The sequence below is a fragment of the Moschus berezovskii genome, chromosome 4 (genome assembly GCF_049115385.1).
Source record: "Moschus berezovskii isolate FMDL1 chromosome 4, NW_MosBer_1.0, whole genome shotgun sequence".
NCBI classification, from domain to species: Eukaryota; Metazoa; Chordata; class Mammalia; order Artiodactyla; family Moschidae; genus Moschus; species Moschus berezovskii.
This window is the reverse complement of record NC_142463.1, coordinates 114,211,678-114,231,617: the sequence shown is the minus strand read 5'-3', so window position 1 is coordinate 114,231,617 and position 19,940 is coordinate 114,211,678. Positions and strand designations below refer to the sequence as shown.

Here is a 19,940-nt window from a genome sequence, read left to right as displayed (position 1 = left end):
GTCTGAGAATAGCTGGACTGGGATGAAACCACAGTGAGGGAGAGGGGTGAGGTAGAGAAGGCTTCGGGTTTTCTCTGCTGGACTGGGTGCACTCTGCTTAATTAGCATGAGAATAGAAAGACGTTCTCCCTACCTCCCTTAGGGATGGAGAGGAAAGAAGAGCAAAGACTCTAGCTCTGTCCTACTCCATCAGAGATTCTGGGACTGGGGAAATGACCACTTTCACATTCCTCCGATCCTCTGAGGACCCCAAGACCCACGGTACTGAGAAAAGCTTTGATGGAGCCGGCTGGTGGATCTCCACTCCAGATTTTCCAGCTGTCCCTGTCCCCCCACCGCTCAGAGAGCAGGATGCTGAGATGGCTCGGTGATGCAGAAGGTATGTGCTTTTTCAGTTCTGGTGCTGATGCTGTGTGTGTGGTGAGGTCTCTGTGGCGCAATGGACGAGCGCGCTGGACTTCTAATCCAGAGGTTCCGGGTTCGAGTCCCGGCAGAGATGGTCACCTGGCAGGTACCTCTTTTATTTTATGTGCTGTCATGCTGGGCTGATAGCTGTATTTATTCCTCCCTGGGGGCTCTGGGAGGGGAAAGAAAACCCCTTTCCTTGGGAATCCTGGACCTCCCCTCTTTTTCTGTCTCCTCCCTCTTTGTTCTTTCCCTGTTCCTCCCTTATTAATTTTCTATTGTCTGGTGAAGGCTCAGATGCCTGTTACATCTCTCCGCTCAGCCTGACACAGCCTTTGAATCCTTTGCTTCGCAGAAAAATCACTGGCAAAGAGTGACCGGGATGCCTGGCCATAGGTTTTGAAACCACTATGGCTCTGAGCGCATGAAAAGGCAGATCATCCCATATGCTGATAAGGAAAAGTCCAATTGTCCTCTAAGGTAACACTCACCTTGACCAAGATGGGTCAGGAGGTGGATGGGGTCCTGCAGAGGGTGATTTCCTGTGCTATCTTTGTCGGCTATCCTTTTGTATTCCAAAGGATAGGCTTTTTGTGTGTGCTAAAGCTCATCACCCACTTCCTCATCTACAAGGTGAGAGGTAATCATTGTTCTTCGTCTCAGTGGAATAAACTACACAGCAGCACGCTAATTAGCAGCAGCAGACGAACTTGTCCCCAGAAAGTCAAGGTCTTATACGTCAATGGTCTTGACTGTAAAGTTCGCAGCCTTTCCTGCTTGCCGGACGGGCTTTGAGGTTTGTATCGGAACGTTTTTTCATAGTTCTTGGTCTCCAGCAGGCAGTTTTCTCATAAACTCTCTCCTCCTGCATCCACTTCAGCTCTCTTTCCCTGGTTCATCTAATGGGCCGTGTTCAGGAAGACGGGGAGCTTGGTCGAATTGGTTTTCTATTTTGGGCTGGTCTGGCTCTCTCCATTTCATTTTGCAGCCTCTAGTCTATTAGCTAGAGGGAACTGCCTGGGCCGGGAACTGACCTCCACCTCAGGTGAACTCAGGAAACCTGAGGAGACTCACCTCTCCTCCTGACTGCTGGGGAGTCAGAATCGCAACCCAGGGCTCTGGACAGGTGACCAGAGGACACAGCCAGCTGTCACTTGTGCTCTAAAGAAGCTGGGGTGGGGTGAGATAGGAGAATCCAATCCATGCTAAGAAGTGGGGAATCGATACGGCAGACAGGGCTCTGGAAGGAGATTGATATTTTTTTTTAGCTTGGGGACTTGTGCATGTTTGCAGCAAACTGAAACTCCTGCAATTCTTTTGAAGTTAGTCTGGTACTTTTAAAGGGACTTAGGAATCTTGCATTAAGAACCAATACAGCTTTACCTTCCTGAGTTACTTTGATGGAACACTAGTTCTGATATTAACTCTTTCCTGACAGCCATGATGGATATGGCCTTTGGACTTGAAATCCCTGGACAGCCCTTCTGGAGCCTTTTATTTTTAGCTCAGTTATCCTAGGTCTTTCTGCTTTAAGGTCAGGCCCGAAAGGAAAAATTGGTCTGTGTGTGTGGATGGAGGTATGGGCGGTTGTAGGGAAGGAGTCTACAGAAGAGGCATTTTGGAGTTTTCAGCCATAATCCAGAATACTACCTACAGCTCTCTAGTCCACCCCTCACTCCCCTTCATCATTCTATTATAATGGTGCAAAGTGACAGGGTTGTCCCTCTAGCACTGTGAAAGTTCGGGACAAGGTTATACATTCATCATGGCTCACTCTAAGCTTTTCTCGATTCTGGATGCTCTCTATGAATGTATTCTTTATGAAATGTAGTCTTTATGAAATTGTGGGAGCTGGGATGGGATATGTGCCCAAGTAGGCAGTGAATTGAGATTCGTTTAAGTGCTTGATCAGGGTGCAATGTAGCCAGCTCCTCAGGTCAAGTTTTGTATCAGTGAGAATTTAACTCCACAGATAATCCCTTGAACCTGATTGTAGCATGACAGTGGTTTCCATTTTTTAACTTGGAATCAGAAGATCCTGGTTTAAGTTGCAGCTTTGCCAAGTTTCCAAGCCCCTCTGATCTTTAACTTGCTTATTTATTAAAACAAAATTGTACTATCTGTCTTCTGAATGTGAAAATGAATGAGAAAGGCCATTGTGCAGCTCTATATAGCTCTGTAGAGCTGTGTACAAGCATATAGGTTTTCTTAGTGTGGGAGTTGCTTTGGTCTCACTCCTCTGCATGGAGAAAAGGCACCTGGCCAGAGAGTAGGGAAATGAAAAGCTCTGAATGATCAGCCCCTGCGTGGAACCTCCAGGGTGGCTGTATGCCACCAGCTGGGGCTCGTACTGACCTGTGCTACCCTGACAAAGAGGATGGAATGGGCTTTCTAGCTGGTGGAGTCCTTCAGAGGGCAGATGGCCCCTCTGTGCCTTACGTAGGTGACTTCATCTCAGCCAGGTAGGTAGAGGTCCCTGCTGGCTACACCACTGAAGGGAACTAAAAGCTTCGACTTATTTAGATATCACCCAGCTTTTAGCTCCCTCAGTCTCTGAGAGGTGATGTTTTGGGAACTTGTAGAAGAACATCACCAGGACCAGTGGCAAGATTTTCCACATTGGTAAAAATTCCTATATATGTGCTAGCAACATTTTTCTTAACACAAGAGAGAATTTTTAATTTATGACTATCATAAGTATTACATTTTAAAGATACTCAGAATATAAAATAGAAATGGGTGGATTTTTTTTTTTTTTAATAAAGTCACGTCACTGTAGGACTCAAATGCTTCACAGGTGCTGAAAATGACCATTAATTACAAAGTGTTCAGGCAGGATATGTCTTATTTATTATTGTATTCTCACTGCTTGAAATATGGTCAGCATTTGATGGATATGTTTGAAAGAATTAATGCTGACTTAGATTGGCTATAAATTATGTAGATAAGAAAGAGAAAGAGTCATAGCTCCTAAGGATCAGGAGCACAGGCAATGTCTTCTTGCAGTAATTCATCCACTTTACAAATATTTATCAAGCACCCACTTTATGCCACTTTCCAGGCACAGGGATCCAAAATAGCATTTCCCACTTCCCTCATGGAGTGCATATTTCTGTGACAGAGACGAAGAATAGGTAGGTAAATAATATTATGGTAGAATTGTAGGTAGAGATACCTGCTGGAGGAATTGATGATAAAAGAGTGATGTGAAGCCTGGTGGTCACGGAAGACTTTCCCAGGAGGTGGCATGTGAGTGAAGAGTAAATGAAGCAAAAGCGCTCGATAAAATCAGGTGATGGGCATTCCAAACAGAGAAACAGCAAGAGCAGAGGGCCTGAGCTTGATGACTTTGAGGGAAAGCACACAGCTTAGTGTGGCTGGAGCAGAGACAGCGATGAAGAGAGTCAAGCTCAGAGATTAGTATGGGACGTGCTGGAACTTCTAGCAGTGCAGTGGTTAAGATTCCATGCTTGTAATAAAGGGGCATGGGTTCAATCCCTGATTGGGGTACTAAGATCCCACATGCCATGGTAGTGTGGTTAAAAAAAAAAACATGGGCATGTCATACAGGATAATGTGCTCAACCCCATCACAGCCAACTCTGCCTTGTGCATTAAGTCTAGTATCGCCTCATTTTCCTTTACTATCCTGCAATGAAATTTATAGGTAATACAACTTATAAGGATAATTAAAACAAATCAACAAAATATCCTTTTTTGAAATATAAGGAAATGTAATAAATGCTATGTATTTTAATACATAAAGGCCACACTAGCAGTGTTATACCTATATGAAGAATCACCTCCAATGCAAAAAAAGTGCAGGTATATTATAAATATCACAAAGAATATCAATCATCAGCAGTGTTGTGGTTTTCCAAAATGGTGCACACTTGTTGATAAATTTATGATCAAAACAAATTAAATATGCTTGCAAAGCATGCACCATTTTGCATTCCTCAATATTTTAGGAAATTTTAAACCATGCAGAAAACTGTATTTATGTGGAAAAATGAGATAGACTTTAGGTTTAGATACCAGCAACTAGCCTTTCAGTAGGTCATTCAAAAGAAGTACACCCCATGGGGCAAGTCTTAGTGTGAGATGCATCTACACATTGCAGGACACACAGATCGCAGGTGCCCTTCCTCTCTGTAGCTAGTAGTGGTCCCCAATCATTACAGAAACAAAGCAAAAAAAAAAAAAAATGCTCCACCAGATTTTCAAATCAGTACCTCAGGGCTATTGCAGACCAAGTGGTAAGTCTTGTAGATCAAGCTTTCCTTCATGCTAATGAAAAGTCATTGGTGGATTTGAGCAGAGGAGTGGAGGAATCTGATTTATGTGTTAAAGGGCTAATTTTGACTGTTGGTAAAGAATAGCCTGTGTTGGGGAGAAGGGAACGTTCTCTGGTCTACTGGACACAACACCTTTTGGAAGCAGCCGGGTGTGGCACTGTGGTTCCCAAGTGACACCACTAGAAATGAAGGGTTTTATAACATTGTCCACCTACAAAAGTGATCTGTCATTTCTGGAGAGCTAGCCTGGCATGGATCATTTATATTTTGTCTACGAACTAGTTAGTTTATTGTCCTTACAATGATTCCACTTACTAGCAAAACTGTTCATTTTTGTTTGCATTTAAAAGCCATAGGAAATGGAACCTACTCTCCTAAATATGATTTCAGTGTTTATGTCTTTTTTCAGTTCCTATAAATTATAATGGAACAGAACGTCTTTAAACTTCTTTGTGTCCTCCTTGGAAGATGTATCTTTTTGCTTCTGTAATGTAATGTTGTCCTGTGATGGTTCTACTGAGAGAATGGACGGTGGGTGAGACACAGAGTCTTATGATACGAGAAGCTGGAAACACAAGCTAGCGGAGGAAACAACTGTGTGGGGATGGCGCGGACCTGGGTCTGCATCAGAGGTCTTGCTGTCTGCTTGTGCAACTTTGGGCATGCACTAGGTTTCCTGAGCCTTGGCTTCCTCTTCTAGAAACTGAGCCGACTAATATCTAGAATTAAATAAGGTAAAGTGGAAAAGGGTCTGGATAGGTAGATCCATAACAGGTGCAGAAACAAACTAGCTTCCTTTGTTTACCGATGGTTTGTCCAACCAGCCTTCTTCAGATTGAGCATTTCAAGCTAGTTTCTTGGAGCTCATGTGTGAGGCTCTGGGAGACTTAGCCATAGACCACGTGTCTCCACACCTTGAGAATGCTTGGGCATAGTGGAGTGCTAGAGGGAGTGAGAAATGCATGATGCATCTTACAGCAGTCACCGCCAAGAGGACTGTCTGTCTCCTGCGCTCACTGGGATGCTCTGGACTTCTCTCTGGGGCTCTGAGCATAGAAGCCTGCAGGAATCATTAGTCCAGTTCTGGGAACAAGGTTTCACAGGCCCCATGGAGAGGGTCACGTGAAGTCTTTTCAACTAGGAGAAATGCTGAGCTTTAAAGCCAGGTGTGAGGACCAGGGTGTCCAGAGAACAGACAGGTTCCTGGGGAGCTGGGAGGAGATAGGGGCCCAGAGGTTGGCTGCTGTATTCCTGGCCAGGGCACTTTCTGGGAGTTGCCTGCCATGGACCCAGCCCAGTCCTGAATTTTGGAGTAGCATCATCTGGGAGTTGCTAACAACCCCTGATAATCTTCCTTTTGCTACATCTATAGTCCACTTTTGAGGAGGGACATAGTGCCATCCAAAATAGCAGACAATTTAGAACCAATTATGCCTATTTTGAAGGAATATGCAGCTTATTTTCTTTTCTAATTATGCACAAACTTCCAACAGTACTTTAACATTTTTTTACTTAACTGTGCCCCTAACAGTGGAGGAGAGTGATTTTTTTTACCCCTAGTGATTTTTTTTACCTCTCAGGAGGCAGAGACTAAAGTGGTTTTTGACAAGTACAACATTTCTTTGAAGTCTCATGCTTTATGCTATATTTTAGTAGAGTTTTGGGGTTCTACTTCATTATATCTGCAATTTTAGGTACATAAATAATTGTCTGGCTGCAAACTTTATAGTAAAAATAGTGCCTGGCATGTCCCACATATGAGTATCTGGTATATACTAGTTATAAAAGCACAGAAATATATTGATATTAAAAACGAGTCTGTGACCCCTGAGTATTCACTCAGAGATGACGGGGGATGCCGCCTGGAGACAGGTTAAGTAGACAGAAACCTGACAGAGAATGAACATCCATTCAGTTACTCATCAACAAATACTTACTGAGCGCCTACAATGTGCTCAGCATTGAACGAGGTGCTGGCGGGATGCAAGGGTGAACAGAGAGGCACAGATCATCACGCAAATACATTGTAGAATTGCAACTCCGAATGAAAGGGCAGACGACAGAGAAGAAGACCTTTATGGTGGGGGGAGCTGACCTCCTCGGAGGGGCCAAGCAAAGCTTCTTCCAGGAAAAATGTCTCTTGGCTTGACTCTGAAGATCAGTAGGAAATAACCAGGCAGAGAATGAAGGAGAGGGCTTTCCAGACAGAGGAGCAGGGAGCACAAAGGTCGCATAGTGGCAGAGAGAATAAATGGCTAAAAAGTGAGTGTGGTTTGACCAGAGAGGCAGGCAGAAAGAGGCGTGAAGTGAAATTGGAGGGAGACAGGAAGCTGGCCCACAGGGCTTTGTCACGACTGTAGGGCTCTGTCTTTATCCGAAAAACAGGGCGAAACCACTGAAGGGTTTTAAGCCAAAGAATAACGTGATTAGCTTTGCATTTTAGAATGATTGCTCCAGCTGCTGTTCAGAGGACAGGGTGGAAGGGTGCCAAGACAGACACTGGAGCTGAAGAGCAGTTCAGTAGTCGTTGTAAGAAGTGAGGTTAGCTTGGATTGGGCCATGCTGGTGCTGGTGTAGTTAGAGAAAAGTAGATGGGTTTCAGAGATATTTAGGAGCAAAAATGTCCAGGATTTGCTCGTAGATTGGCAGTGGTACAAAGAGGAAGGAGCTGTCAAAGGTGACTCCAAGATTCCTGGCTTGCCTACTGTTGACCAAGACAGGAGAACCGTGCAAGGCCAGGTTTGGGGGGGTGAGCTCGGCTCTGAGCTTCTAACTTTGAGGTGCTTTGAAGCTGAGAGCTGGGTCCGGGTCTGAATCAGTGATTTAATTTTGGGAGTCATCTGCATGTTGGTGGAATTTGAAGCCGCAAGTGTGAATGAGGTCACACAAGAGAAAGAGAGTAGAGTGAGATGGACCTAAGAATGAGCTAAGAAAAACTCTACTGTTTGAGGGCACATAGAAAGAGAGAAGCAGTGGCAAGGGAAGTAGGAAGGAAACCAGAATACCATTTCTGAATTCAGAGGAAGGGAGCATTTAAGAAGCGACTTGACTGAGTACCACGTGCCACTGCAGAGCCAAGAATAAGCAGAACTAAACTTATCTGTTAGAGTAAGATATGTGAGAACCGGTGGCAGGTTTTTTTCACTTTCTATGGAGTAAAAGGGCAAGAAACCAGATTGGGGTGCAGAGGGAAGGGGAGGGGAGGACGAGGAGAGAACACAGAAAGGCCACTCTTAGAAGTCTGGCTGAGAAGGGGTAAGGAGGCTGGTAAGCTGGAAGGCAAGAAGAGCCAAACAAGAATGTCTTTCTTGTTTTTTGTTTTTTTTTAAACTTTTCACTTTGGAAATTTTGAAATGTAAATAAATTCAGCAGAGTAGTATTATGAACCCTCATGTATCCATCACTTAATTTCAGCAGTGATTGACTCATGGTCATACTCGTACCTTACATCCACCCATTTTGTCTATGTTGTCAGTGGAGAGACCTGAGCTGTTTGAGAAACCCCTGGGGAGGAAATCGCTGAGACAGAGAATCTGAACAGTCAGGAGAGAGAAATCGAGAAGAAAAGCTTAAATGACGCTTAGGGTTTCTGAGAAAGTGGGAGGGGCATAGGATGTAGAGCATGCTAAGAGGGAGTCACGTTGGCACCTGGAGAGCCACCTTCTGTCTTGCTGAAGGAAGGAAAGAGGGCAAGGTGGTAGGATGGGTGCAGATGTAGATTTGCTTGTTGACGTCTGGAAGATGAGACAGTTTCACCTATTGATGGAGGTGGCTCCTCCTCCTCCTCTTCCTCCTCCTTATCCTTTTAAAGTAAGTGATCATGGCATCTTCTGAGAGTAATTGGGAAAAGAGGATGTTGGTGTTTAAAGAGAGCATAGAAATCTGGGTTAGTTATTGTGGAGAGAGAGAGAATGCTGATGTAGCAGAGAAGTGTGGAATATTTACTAGATGGCATTAAAGGACCAATTCGGAGGAGATAGACTGGCTCAGAGAAACAGATCCAATTTCACATACATATATATGTATATTTGTATGTTTGGCTTGTTAATGTGAGCCTTCATAATATGTTGTTACTGTAGTCCCCAGTGGAAGAATGTGTTTAGGTACAATGTGTTTACGTGTTCCACAGAGTACATGGACTCCACAATCTCCTGAGTGTGTAAGCAGAATATATATAAAGGGAAGTGATTTTAATTCTTAAAATGTAGGTGTGTCTAACCTGGAGAAGGAAATGGCAACCCACTCCAGTCTTCTTGCCTGGAGAATCCCCATGGACAGAGGAGCCAGGCGGGCTACAGTCCATGGGGTCGCAGAGACTGAGAGAGGAAGCACAGCATAGGTGTGTCTAACGGGACACTGGAGCTTGTGTTTCACATTAATTGGTTCAGGGCGCCACCTGCTGGACATCTTACTTAACAATGCCAGCCTGGGTTTTCTGACGCAAAATCTAAAATCTTTTCTCTCTGAAGTCAGTGTTCTTGCACACAACATTTCCTTTGTGACATGTGAGCTTCATTTATTAGATACTCTTTTACTTTTTTATTTGTGTGTCAAGTCACAGACATTAAACGATGTTCTTTTCTGACTTGATTTTGGTCAAAGATCACATCTATCCCATTTCAATGCATGTTCTGTCTGTAAATCTCATCCATGATCCATATACAAAAGAAGAGAAATAAAATGTCAGACTTATCTGAAACAGCATGAGTGAGGAGCAGATTATTGGTTAAAGGTGTATAAAGCATAAGAGATAGAGTCCAATTTTATCCAGATTCAGTTCAGTTCAGTTCAGTCGCTCAATCGTGTCCGACTCTCTGCAACCCCATGAATCACAGCACGCCAGGCCTCCCTGTCCATCATCAACTCCCAGAGTTCACTCAACTCATGTCCATCGAGTCGGTGATGCCATCCAGCCATCTCATTCTCTGTCGTCCCCTTCTCCTCCCGCCCCCAACCTTTCCCAGCATCAGAGTCTTTTAAAGTGAGTCAACTCGTCGCATGAGGTGGCCAAAGTATTGCAGTTTCAGCTTTAGCATCAGTCCTTCCAATGAACACCCAGGATTGATCTCCTTTAGAATGGACTGGTTGGATCTCCTTGCAATACAAGGGCCTCTCAAGAGTCTTCTCCAGCACCACAGTTCAAAAGCATCGATTCTTCGGCGATCAGCTTTCTTCACAGTCCAACTCTCACATCCATACATGACCACGGGAAAAACCATAGCCTTGACTAGACCATGGTCTTGCCAACCATAGACCTTGATTGGCAAAGTAATGTCTCTGCTTTTTAATATACTATCTAGGTTGGTCATAACTTTCCTTTCAAGGAATAAGCATCTTTTAATTTCCTGGCTGCAATCAGCATCTGCAGTGATTCTGGAGCCCAAAAAAATAAAGTCTGACACTGTCTCCACTGTTTTTCCATCTATTTCCCATAGATTAAGAGATGTCTTATTTAGGAATCCCTCAAATTCAGATGCTGTCCATAGTTTCCTATCACAAATTCTTCTCTTCTAGGTTCTTAAAGTAAAATATGTATTTCTCTATAGTTTCCAAACTGACCCCTCAGGAAACCAGTCTGCTATAAAGTATCCTTTTCATGGTCTATCTTAATCTGAATCCATTATCATTCAAAACTTTTCTCCAAGGTTTTTAGGTGACACCATTAAGCTGCTTCCAGTTTCTAGGTTTTTGTCAAATAGTTCTTTTCCTTTGAATTAAATTACTCTATGGGAGAGTTCTGGGATAAATCACTCTTTTTTATTAGTTTTTTAAAAATTTCGCTTTCATTTTTAGTTGGAGGATAATTATTTTGCAGTCTTGTGATGGTTTCTGTCATACAACAGGAACCAGCTGCAGGCACACACATGTCCCTTCCTTCTTAAACCTCCTACCTCTCTATCGCACCCCCCAGGTTGTCACAGAGCTGGCGTTGGGTTCTTTGCACCATACAGCAAATTCCCACTGGCTATCTGTTTTACATGTGGTAATGTATATGTTTCAATACTGCTGTCTCAAGTCATCCCACCCTCTCCCTCCCCCACTGTGAACAAAAGTCTATTCTTTCCGTCTGAGTCTCCTTTGCTGCCCTGCACATAGGCTCATCAGTGCCATCTTTCTAGATCCCGTATATATGCGTTAGTATGCTGTATTTGTCTTTCTCTTTCTGACTTACTTCACTCTGTATAATAGGCCCTAGGTTCATATACCTCATTAGCACTGACTCAGATGTGTTCCTTTTTACAGTTGAATGATATTCCCTTGTATAGATGTATCACATCTTCTTTATCCATTCTTCTGTCGAAGAACATCTAGGTTGCCTCCATGTCCTCACTCTTGTAAATAGCTGCAGTAAACTAGTGCTTCAGTGAACATTGGGGTACATGTGTCGTTTTCAATTATGGTTTACTGAGAGTGTATGCCCAGTAGTGGGATTTCTGGGTCATATGGTAGTATTATTCCTAGTTTTTAAAGGAGTCTCCATACTGTACTCCACAGTGGCTGTATCAATTTGCATTTCCACTAACAATGCAAGAGGGGTCCCTTTTCTCCCCACCCTTCCAGTGATGGATAAATCACTCTTAATTACTTCTTTTCCTGTAATTCAGTCAACTCTTAATTATGGTCATTTTTTCATATACAAATAATCATGATTCACAGGGAATTTAGAGAAATGCCAGTATAAAGTACTGAGTTATTCACAAGAAAAGCAGCATTTGTTCATTTAGTCAGCCAGCCCTCATTAAGTGCTTACTGTGTGCCAGGAACTTTGGGAAGCAACGGGGGATGTGGGGAACAAGACAGACATGATTCTGATCCTTAGAGAGCTCACTGTACAGTGTGGAAAGCAGACATTGATTATAGCATCCCAGCATGTTCTGGTGAGCCCTCTGCTAAAAGAAATACAGAGAATGTCATGAAATGTCTGGAAGGCTGAGAGTCATGGAAGTCTCCCTTGAAGAAGTGGTGTGAAGCCATGGAGGAAAGGGAGGACAAACAAACTCCAGGAAGGCCATGGGATCGGAGCCAAATGCTGAGAGCCAGATTATGGATGGGCTGATAAATCTTTTTAAGAAGTTTGGACTTTATTAGAAGAACAGATACCAGCAATGAAAAATTTAAAGTTTGTGTATGAATGGCAGCAGGGGTGGCCACACTCAGATCTGTATTTTGGAAAGATTATTCTAGCTGAAGTTTGGAGAAGCTCTGGAGGGAAAACCCTGATGGGACATAAGTTTCGAGGTATGTGTGATGTGGTGTTGGCTTACATTAGGACAGTGGAGAAGGAGGCACGTGAGTGACTCTGAGAGATATTTAGGATGTTGAACAGATAAGACTTGGTGGAAATTGGTTGTAAGGCGTCAAAGGAAGAGACGAGTCCAGGATGGCTTCCATCTTTCTAGCTTGTCTGCCCCTTAGTGAGACAGCAAGTACTAGACAAGATGTAGATTCTCCAGGCCAGAGAAGGGAGTATTCCCCCTTGGACATGTTGAATTTGAGGTGTCTAAGGTGTATTGGTAGATATGTCTAGTGAGCAGTTAGATACATGAGCCTGCGGCACTGGAGAGGAATCTGGGCTGGAGATACAAGTCCGGATGATCAGCCTGCTGAGAGTAAATTGATGTTTTGGAAGTGGTCAATACCTCACCAAACATAAGGAAAAGCAGAATGACTTAGAAGCCCCGAGGAACACATCTTTTAAGGAATCATTAAAAGAGGGGGAAGCCAGCACCGAAGAACAGCCAGAGAGGCTGGGAGACAACAAGGAGGGCCACTGCCAGAGCCAATGGTAAGAAGCTGTCAAAAAAACAAAAAAGACATGTGCAACAGTGGCCAAAATTGCTGATAGCAGCTGATGGTTTTCTTCAGGATTTAGTGACATGTGGCCTTGTCCAGCGCAGGTTCGGTGGAGGGACACAGTCGATTTCAGTGAGTTTACACACAGGTAAGGGCTGAGGACTTGGGGGCAGTGAGTGCGGAAAATGAAAATATCTGTTGGAAACTGGAGTTGAGGGATGCAGTGGGAACTGGCAGGAGAGGTATGGTCAGGGAGAAATACTGTTGTTGCTTGTTCTTTGGAAAGAAGGGTTGAGAATGCTTCAGTGCTCACAGAAATTATCCCATAAAGAAAGAAAGCCTGAAGGAAACAAGAGAGGAAGTATTCACTTGATAGTTTAGTCCCTAAGAAGGCAACCAGAGATAATAAATACATAATTAATTCACTGTGCCCTTTTTTTGTGTACAGAAACTGTCCTAGGAGCATTATATCATTTGACTCTTATGCAGCCTCTCTGAGAAGTTCTATTATTATTAGCCCATTTCTTTGAGATGTGGACACTGAGGCACAGATAGGTACCAAGGTCACACAGTACATGCTGGGGCTGGGATTCATACAGGGGTATGTGACTTGAGACTTCTACCCTTGATCACAAGGTCCTGTTGTGGGATCCACAGCCTAGCTGGAAATGTAAATGGGAGGTGTCCACCCTTGCTCTTGTAAGAGGTTTGGGGAGCAGGGGCTGGTCTGGATGCAGATAGGTGTCAGATTGGTTGGCATTATTAATTTCTTAGGGATGCCATAACAAGTTACCCCACTCTGGGTGCTGTCGGAGGAGGCAATGGCACCCCACTGCAGTGTTCTCGCCTGGAAAATCCCAAGGACGGAGGAGCATTGTAGACTGCAGCCCATGGGGTCGCACAGAGTCAGACACGACTGAGCGACTTCACTTTCACTTTCATGCATTGGAGAAGGAAGTGGCAACCCAGTCCAGTGTTCTTGCCTGGAGAATCTCAGGGACGGCAGAGCCTGGTGGGCTGCCGTCTATGGGGTCGCACAGAGTTGGACACAACTGAAGCAACTTAGCAGCAGCAGCAGCATCTGCTCTCCCTCCCTCTGAAGGGGTCCCTTGTCTGGGGCTGCATACCTCGGGTCTCTGCCTCTATCTTCACTTAGCTGACTTCTCTGTGTCTCAGAACTCTTTCTGCCTTTCTCTTATCAAGAGACCTGTTGTTGAATGTAGGGCTCACTTCAAACCCAGGATGATCTCATCTTGAGGCTTAATTACATCTGCAATGATTCTTTTTCCCAATAAGTTCACAGATTTTGAAGGTTATGATCTGGACATATTTTGGTGGGGGAGGGGATACTATTCAATCCACTACAGTTAGAAAGATGAAGGAGTTCTGTCTGATGGATCCCTGCATTCTATGGAGTAGAGTATGAGTACTTTTCTGAGAGTGAACTCAGAAGTAGAGGGGTCAAGTATCTGAGGAGTGAAGAAATCTGGGAGTGATTATTATTGAAATGTGGAGAGTTGACTGAATAGGAAACACAACATGTTTGTGGAGCAGCGTGAAGAATGCAGATAATGTTTGTTATCATTAATTCATAGCTGTGTGATTTTTTCTAACAGCAAGTTGCAGCTGGGTACACGCAGGGAGAAAGCTGACAGATGAAATGACAGAAGTTACAGTCAAGAAGGAGGGGCATGGATGGGGAAGCAGGACCGAAGAGGGGGTGTGGGGTACTGGCGGGGTGGGTGGTGGTGGGGTTCTGTCCATAGGAGCAAAGCTGGTGTGTGTGGAGTCAGTGTCCGAGGAGGACAAATGGATGGGTCACAAGGCAGGTGAAACCCTGAGAGCAGTTCAGAGAACTGTCTACGGTGCTTCAAGGTTATTCTCAGAGTGTGGAGTATTCGATTGTATTGTTTTACATGAGGAAAAGGATCTGGTTGCAGTAGAGGCAAAAGAAGGTTGATGGAAATGGACTAGTCAAGAGAGAAGGCAGGCATATAACAAAACAGAAACAGATTCAAGGTTATAGAGAACAGTGGTTACCAGGGAGAAAGGGGATAGAGAGGTAGGGGATTAAGGGGAACAAACTACTGTGCATAAAATAAATCAGTTTTAAGGATATGTTGTGCATCACAGGGAATATAGCCAATGGTTTATCATAAGTCTAAGTGAAGTATAATCTATAAAAATACTGAATGATTATGTTGTACACCTAAACCTGATATAGTGTTATAAATCAACTATACTTCAATTATTTTTTAAAAATAGAGAAGGCAAGATTCAGTACAGGCCACCCATGTGAACACAGAGTCACACAGAAAAATGACAGGAGCTGGGTGGCAGATGCTGCTGATGGTGTGGTGTTTGACCTGGGACTCAATGGTTGGAAGAGGCTATTGAGGTGGGTGTGGTTCTCTTGGAATGACACTGGATGCTGTGTTAGTGAAGATTCTAAGAGGAATAGAACCGAGAGAGAGAGAGAGAGAGAGAGTATGTGTGTGTGTGTGTGCGCGTGCGCGTGCGTGCGTTTACAGAGAGAGCGAGAGAGAGAGAGAGTTATTGATTTATTATTAGGAACTTATGTGATTATGGAGGCTGAGAAATTCAGACCAAGGAGAAGAGATAATATAGGTCCATTCCAAGGCAGGAGAAGACTGATGTTCTAGCTTGAAGACAGTCAGGCAGAGAAGAAGAATTGTTTCTTAGCCTTTTATTCTACTCGGTTGTTAACAGATTGGATGGAGCTCATCACATGGGGAGGGGCAATTTGCTTTACTCAGGCTACAGATTCAAATGTTAATCTTATCCAGAAATACCCTCACAGATACACCCAGAAATTATGTTTGACCAAAGATCTGAGCACTCCCTGCCCCACTCAAGTGGATACATAAAATTAACCTCCACAAACACCTTGATTACATGAATAGTCTTACTCTACTGGTCTTAATCTCCCTGATTTTAAATGAAGGGGTAAAGAAGATTATTCCTAAAAGTCCCTTTAATTTTAACTTTTGTGTTTTGCAGTATAATTTCAAACCCTTAGGGTGGGAAGAAAGTGTTAGTCGCTCAGTCATGTCCAACTCTTTGTGACCCCATGGACTGTAGCCCATCAGGCTCCTCTGTCCATGGGATTCTCCAGGCAAGAATACTGGAGTGGGTAGCCATTCTCTTCTCCAGGGGATCTTTCTGGAACCCAGGAATTGAATTTGGGTCTCCTGCACTGTAGGCAGATTCTATACCATCTGAGCCACCAGGGGTATCCTGGTGGAAGGGTGGAAAGAAACATCATGTTAAAATTCTCCTTAATTAAACATAACCCAGAAATGACTCCTGTGAATCCACAGATCTTAGAAACTAATGATTATACTCAAATTCTGGCTAATACTCAATATTTACCTGCTTAAAAAATATATTCATTTATTCTTGATTGCACTAGGTTTCTGTTGCTGCATGCAGGCTTTCTCTAGTTTCGACAAGTGGGGGCTACTCTTCATTGCAGTGCACTGGTTTTTCATTGCGGTGGCTTCTCTTGGTGAAGAGCACAGGCTCGAGATCCATGGGCTTCAGTAGTTGTGGCTCTTAAGTTTAGTTGCTCCATGGCATGTGGAATCCTCCTGGACTAGGGATTGAACTTATGTCCCTGCATTGGCAGACAGATTTTTATACACTGTGCCACAAGGGAAGTCCTCTTTAAAAAAAAAAAACACACACACACAAAAGTCTCGACAAAACTTTCAACAGCACAACCACAGAAACTTCTCCTTCTTTCCCCACAGAAACCATTAACACATGGTTCCAAAATCTCCCTGGGAAGCAGGAACTAGTTCTGGGTTGTCCTCTGTCTTCTCTGAGTGTGGATTACGTGATATCGTGACAGGACAGCAGTCATCTCAGGCGAGTCTCTCATTTAGGTCAACGTAGCAAATTTGCCTGCAAACAATGAATTCCAAGTTGTTACCTTTGCTTGAAGTCTGTGCATTTTATAAGTGGGCTGAATATTTCTTTTTAAGTAGGTGTACCTGAAAGTAATAAATACAGTCCTTCCTGGAAGCAGAGGGTTGGGGTGAGGGGACATTTTGAAGCATAGCGCATTTGCCTCATTTGGGGTTAAGAAAAAGAGAGTGGAAGTTCAGCCCTCAGTGTACATGCTTCCGCTGGAGGAGTTAGAGAAGAATCTTCTCAGATTGGCACACTTTATCTTTACTCCACTTGGAATGCCCTTCCTCCATTTCCTCACTTGATGACTTGAAACAACCTCTGAAATGTCAGACTCCTGTAGGTAGCTTTTCTTGGCTTCCCTTCCCACCCACTCTCATCTAGATAAGGTGCCCTACCTTTGTCTTCCAGTCACCTCCTGTGTGTACGTCTGTCATGGCATTCCCCGTGGCATATTTACTTGTCTTTTATTTCTGTCTCCCCGACACAATGGCTGACACATGAGGCGATCAATTCATTTATACTGAAGTCATTTAATTGTGCACTTTTGATGAATTTGTCATTATCTTCCTCCCTTTGCTATGTCTGGCAACTATTTTATATCAATCACTATGCTAGCAACTAGGAGCATACAGATAAACAAAACATAGGTGGTCCTGACACTCGTGAAGTGTGTATTCAGGTAGGAGAGACTGACAGAGAGGAAAGCACTAGAAGAAGAGTAAATAAGGCAGCCACGGTTTGTAATTACTATGTCACAAAGGGAATAAATAAGAGACAGACAGAGGCTGATGGGTGAAAGTACTCTTGGTAAAATGAGTAACAAGCCTCTCCTGGTTGCTGATGCAGGGGAGAAGTAGGGAGGCAAATACTTCAGGCAGAGGAAGTGGCAAGAGGAGGAGCTCAGTTAAATGTGGATGGAATAGAATGAGTCAGGAGTCCTGGAAAGACATAGGAGTGGGATCACTCAGAGAAGGCAGGACTTGGGAGACGAGTGAGGAAGTGCTCCAGGAGCATCATCAGTGAAGGGGATGGTACTGTCTTGGAATCATGCAAGGGCAGTAAAGACAGAAGAATGTAGGCTTGAGATTATATGTTAAAGATAAAAATTGGTTGTGTTTTTGATAATTTAGATGAGCATGATGAAGCAAAGAAAGGAATCAAGGATGTCTCTCACTGATGTAGTGGATTGCTGTGTACTGATTTGGGAAGATTTGGAAGAAGGAGAAAGAAACGGGTTCAAGATCCTACTGGACAGCATCAGTTCAGTCAGTTCAGTCGCTCAGTCATGTCCAACTCTTTGTGACCCCATGAATCATGGCACGCCAGGCCTCCCTGTCCATTACCAACTCCCGGAGTTCACTCAAACTCATCTCCGTCGAGTCGGTGATGCCATCCAGCCATCTCATCCTCTGTTGTCCCCTTCTCCTCCTGCGCCCAATCCCTCCCATCATCAGAGTCTTTTTCCAGTGAATCAACTCTTCGCATGAGGTGGCCAAAGTATTGGAGTTTCAGCTTCAGCATAAGTCCTTCCAATGAACACCCAGGACTGATCTCCTTTAGAATGGACTGGTTGGATCTCCTTGCAGTCCAAGGGACTCTCAAGAGTCTTCTCCAACACCAAAGTTCAAAAGCATCCATTCTTCAGTGATCAGCCTTCTTCACAGTCCAACTCTCACATCCATACATGACCACTTGAAAAACCATAGCCTTGACTAGACGGACCTTGGTTGGCAAAGTAATGTCTCTGCTTTTTAATATGCTGTCTAGGTTGGTCATAACTTTCCTTCCAAGGAGTAAGCGTCTTTTAATTTCATGGCTGCAATCAGCTTCCACAGTGATTTTGGAGCCCCATAAAATAAAGTCTGACACTGTTTCTACTGTTTCCCCATCTATCTCCCATGAAGCGATGGGACCAGATGCCATGATCTTAGTTTTCTGAATGTTGAGCTTCAAGCCAACCTTTTCACTCTCCTCTTTCACTTTCATCAAGAGGCTTTTGAGTTCCTCTTCACTTTCTGCCATGTGGGTGGTGCCATCTGCATATCTGAGGTTGTTGATATTTCTCCCAGCAATCTTGATTCCAGCTTGTGCTTCTTCCAGCCCAGCATTCCTCATGATGTACTCTGCATAGAAGTTAACTAAGCAGGGTGACAATATACAACCTCGACATACTCCTTTTCCTATTTGGAACCAGTCTGTTGTTCCATGTCCAGTTCTAACTGTTGCTTCCTGACCTGCATACAGGTTTCTCAAGAGGCAGGTCAGGTGGTCTGGGATTCCCATCTCAGAATTTTCCACTGTTTATTGTGATCCACACAGTCAAAGGCTTTGGCATAGTCAATGAAGCAGAAATAGATGTTTTTCTGGAACTCTCTTGCTTTCTCCATGATCCAGCAGATGTTGGCAATTTGATCTCTTGATTCCTCTGCCTTTTCTAAAACCTGCTTGAACATTTGGAAGTTCATGGTTCACATATTGCTGAAACATGGCTTGGAGAATTTTGAGCATGACTTTACTAGCGTGTGAGATGAGTGCAATTGTGCGGTAGTTTGAGCATTCTTTGGCATTGCCTTTCTTTGGGATTGGGATGAAGACTGTACAGCATAGGGAAGTATATTAATATCCTGTGATAAACTGTAATGAAAAAGAATATGAAAAAAGAGTGTATATGCATGTATAACTGAATCACTTTGCTATATAGCAAAAATTAGCACGACATTGTAAATCAGCCTTTGGTCACCTAATATATGACAAAGGAGGCAGAATATACAATGTTGAAAAGACATCCTCTTCAATAAGTGGTGTTGGAGAAACTGGACTGCTACATATAAAAGAATGAACTTAGAACATTCCTTAACATTGTGCACAAAAACAAACCCAAAATGGATTAGTGACCTAAGTGTGAGACCAGACACTATAAAAGTCTTAGAGGAACATGTAGGCAGAACACTGACATAAATCACAGCAATATCTTTTTTGATTCACCTCCTACAGTATTGAAAATAAAAACAAAAATAAACAAAAGGGACCAAATTAAACTTAAAAGCTTTTGCATAGCAAAGGAAACCATAAACAAAATGAAAAAAACAAACTTCTGAATGGGAGAAAATATTTGAAAATGAAGCAACAAACAAGGGATTATTTTCCAAAATATACAAACAATTCATGCAACTATACATATGTATATATACAATCCAGTCAAAAATGAGTGGAAGATTTAAACAGACATTTCTCCAAAGAAGACCTACAGATGGCCAACAAATACATGAAAATATGCTCAACATCACTACTACAGTCAAAACTACAATGAGATACCACTTCACACAGGTCAGAATGGCTATTATTAAAAATCTACAAACAATAAATGCTGGAGAGTATGTTGAGAAAAGGGAGCCCTCCTACATTGTTGGTGGGAATGTAAATTGGTTGGTTCAGTCACTATGGAGGACAATATGAAGGTTTCTCAAAAAACGAAAAATAGAACTCTCATATGACCCAGGAACCCCAC

At 43.4% G+C, this 19,940-nt stretch overlaps 1 non-coding gene across 1 annotated transcript; it reads left to right on the top strand.

The window, feature by feature from the left end:
- Positions 1-425: 425 nt before the first annotated feature.
- Positions 426-499, top strand: TRNAR-UCU (transfer RNA arginine (anticodon UCU)). Its single transcript has one exon. It is a non-coding gene; the product is annotated as a tRNA-Arg (tRNA).
- Positions 500-19,940: the final 19,441 nt, after the last annotated feature.